We start from the raw sequence: 3,477 nt of genomic DNA on the forward strand, positions 1-3,477 counted from the left end.
ATATATATATATGTATATATATATGTGTGTGTGTGTGTATCCTTTAATTTATTTTTTTGTTTGCTTCTCTAGCCTCAGCCACTGTCTTGAACGCCAGACATGTTCCTATGACATCTCCACAGACTATTCTGCCACCACTTAAAGCTCACCATGGCCCAGATATAATTCCTCAACTTCCAAGCAAATCTTTTTTTTTAATTACTTATTTATTTTTATTTATTCATTCATTTATTTTAATTTGACCATAGAGAGACACACACACACCGAGTAAGAGAGAGGGAAAGTGAGAAAGAAAACCAGCAGGTCCAGGATTTGAACCACAGTCAGCCATGTGGGAGTGTCCAACACCTTAACCACCACACCACCTGCTGGTCCTCCCTCTCCAAGCAAATCAACTACTCATTCTCTGATCTCTCTCTGAGTTAATAATGCAGTTATCCCAATTACTCAAAATTGGACTAATGAAGTGATTTTTACCTTTTATTCTTTCTCCATTACTCCCATGTCTAACAAGGAGCCCCGGCTGATAACATTCCGCAACACCCCATGTATCTCTCCTGTCCACTTCCAACTCAAGTTGGATACTTAAATCACCTTGCAAAAGAGTATCAAGAAGGTCATGTTGTCAATGATTTGAAAAACAACTTGCAATGCCCCTATGACTTCTAATCCCATCTCTGGCAGGTAAGTACTCTACAACTGTTATAAAGTTCTGAGATTCTATTTTGTGGTCACTTGAGGTTCACTCTATCCCTGGTTGCAGGTGCAGGTGCAGGTGCAGGGCTGCTTCCAGCACAGAAAATTGACCTCACATTAGGCAGAAGCAGCAAAACTTTGGTTTGTGACAGAATCTGAGTCTCTGCCGCTGGGGGAGGGGGCAGAGCACAGATGCAGATCACTTGACCTGAAGAGTTATAATGCTAATACTGTACATGCACTTGGAGTTAGTCTTAGCTATGAGAGACAGAAAAAGGTTGACGAGGCAAGCTGAGTAACAGTGGGAGAAAAAAGTTACCTGAGAGGGCAGGAAAAGGTCGAAGGCAAAAAGAGTGGGCAAGGTATGCTGAATATACCCCCACTCTGTCAGGAGGTTGACCAGTATGCAACACACTCACCAAGATTACCTGTGCTCTGGCTACTGTTTGAGGTTGGACCATGAAGCCCTGGAGAGAGGAACATTGAAAGGAAGGAGGAGAGGGAAGTCCGAGTATTTTCCTACCATCCAGACTTGTTACTGCTGCGCGAACCATAGCTCCTGCCCACAGCTTGGTCCTCATAGTCCTCCTTGCTGCTAGGTTCCAGGAATGGCTCCGACCCCTGGCACTCAGGCCTAGAGGTGGTAAGCACCGCCCCCTGTTACCATGGACACCTGTACTACCCCACGTGCCGCTCTATGTCCTGTCTACATTTTCGTAAATGATTGCTTTATGAAACTCTCCTCGAATCAGCCCAACCTGAGTATGTCATGTGTTTTCTGCTGAGATCCTGACTGATTCTCATGGGTACAGGAGAAAAGTGACACTAAATAGGCGGGAGGAGGAGGATAAAAGTTGATATCTAATTTTCCTCCAGGAAACATACCCTTCACCTGTCTCGGCCACATTATTCCTCCAGCCCCTCTCCCAATATGTTACCTTTTTCTCTTTCCACATTGCTTTATCCACCTTCCTCATTACTTTACTTCATCCACCATCATCTCTTCCTTCCATATCCACTCCATTTAGTTCACTAACTGAAGCTTCTTCTTTTCCTGAACAGTTTATCCAACTCTTTGTTCATTCTGAAATAAATATATGGTTTCATCTTTTCAACATAAAGCACCAAGTAGCTTTCAGGGCCCTGCCTTATCCAAACTTCCTGACGACGGGGACTCTCCATACTCTCTGTCTTCTAAATACCACATGGTCTCGCTTACCCGAGTGTCAAAGCAGTGTCATGGAAGCAGAGAGTTTAATGGTGGTTACCAGGTGATGTGCTGGGGAGAGGGAGATTGGGGAGCTGTTGGTTAAACGACTCAAATTTTCAGTTACAAAGGGAAAACGAAGTCCAAGAGATCTATTGTATAAAATGGTGACTATAGTTATTACCAATCATTGTATTTTTGAAAATTGCTAAGAGAATGCACTTTATTCTTACCCCAAAAATGATAAATATGTAAGGTAATGTATATGTTCATTAGCTTGATATAGCCATTTCACAAAGTACACATATAGTCACAGGCTACAGAATGACATCTCGGTCTATGACAGACGGTGTATACGAAGGTGACCCATGAGCTTGTAACAGGTTGCACCATCAAGTGTAGGTATGTAGCAGATAATACCATCTAGACTTGTGAAAGTGCTTCTTAAGACGTTTGCACAAGGACAAAATCACCTCACACATTTCTCAGACTGGATCTCTCTTGTTAAATGACATGTGACTGTGTGTCAAAAGAAGATGTTGTACGCAATAAAGATATACGATTTCTATTTTTTTAATTTTAAAAATAAATTTTAAAGACTCAGGTAAATACATAGTGCTTTTTAAAATATGGTTGCAAATGTTTTGATATTTATTCTGATGAGAGGTAAGGTCTATGTATTGTCGCCTTGATTAGGGATAGTCTTGTGACTTTAACCTAATAGAAAACACTAGAAATGATGCTTTTTAAAAATAATTAATAGTTATTCATTTAATTTATTCATTCATTTATTTTTCAATTTGACCAGAGAGAGACACAGAGAGAAATAGAGGGAAAGTGAGAAAGCAAGCCACCAGGTCTGGGACTCAACCCGTGGTCAGCCATGTGGGACTGTCTAGCACCTCAACCACCACACCACCTGCTAGCCTCTAGAAATGATGTTATTTGACCTCAGAGGCTAGATCATAAAAGACCATGAAGCTTGTACCTATCCCTAGGTACTCTTACTCCTGGACCCCGGTCTCATCAAGGAAGAAGTTTAAGCCTTTCAATTTGACCAGAGAGAGACACAGAGAGAAATAGAGGGAAAGTGAGAAAGCAAGCCACCAGGTCTGGGACTCAACCCGTGGTCAGCCATGTGGGACTGTCTAGCACCTCAACCACCACACCACCTGCTAGCCTCTAGAAATGATGTTATTTGACCTCAGAGGCTAGATCATAAAAGACCATGAAGCTTGTACCTATCCCTAGGTACTCTTACTCCTGGACCCCGGTCTCATCAAGGAAGAAGTTTAAGCCTTCACTGTGGAGAAGCCCAAGGCACATGTAGGGGCCATCAGCAGGGGCTCCAGTTGACAGCTCCCTCTGAATCCAGCCTGTCAGGGCACTAAATATTCCAGCCCCCCGTCCCTCCAGTCTTTCCAGGTGATGCCCCAAATACTCCAGGACAGAGACAAAGCCATCACTACTCTGCAGTTTAATTTACTGACCCACAAAAATCTATGAGTATAATAAAACGGCTGTTGTTTTAGAAGAACGACAACAACAAAAAAATCTGTCTTTGCCACAGGAGA

The 3,477-nt window shown here is 42.6% G+C and overlaps 1 protein-coding gene across 1 annotated transcript in view; it reads right to left on the reverse strand.

Moving 5' to 3' along the window:
• Window positions 1–1,292, reverse strand: part of GREB1L (GREB1 like retinoic acid receptor coactivator) — a gene marked incomplete in the record, with an annotated part of 234,692 nt that extends 233,400 nt beyond the window's left edge. The window contains 1 exon segment of the mRNA XM_027773094.1: window positions 1,220–1,292.
• Between the last annotated feature and the right edge of the window lie 2,185 nt (window positions 1,293–3,477).

Source organism: Tupaia chinensis, unplaced genomic scaffold (assembly GCF_000334495.1).
Source record: "Tupaia chinensis unplaced genomic scaffold, TupChi_1.0 Scaffold000320_2, whole genome shotgun sequence".
In the NCBI taxonomy this organism is placed as follows: Eukaryota; Metazoa; Chordata; class Mammalia; order Scandentia; family Tupaiidae; genus Tupaia; species Tupaia belangeri.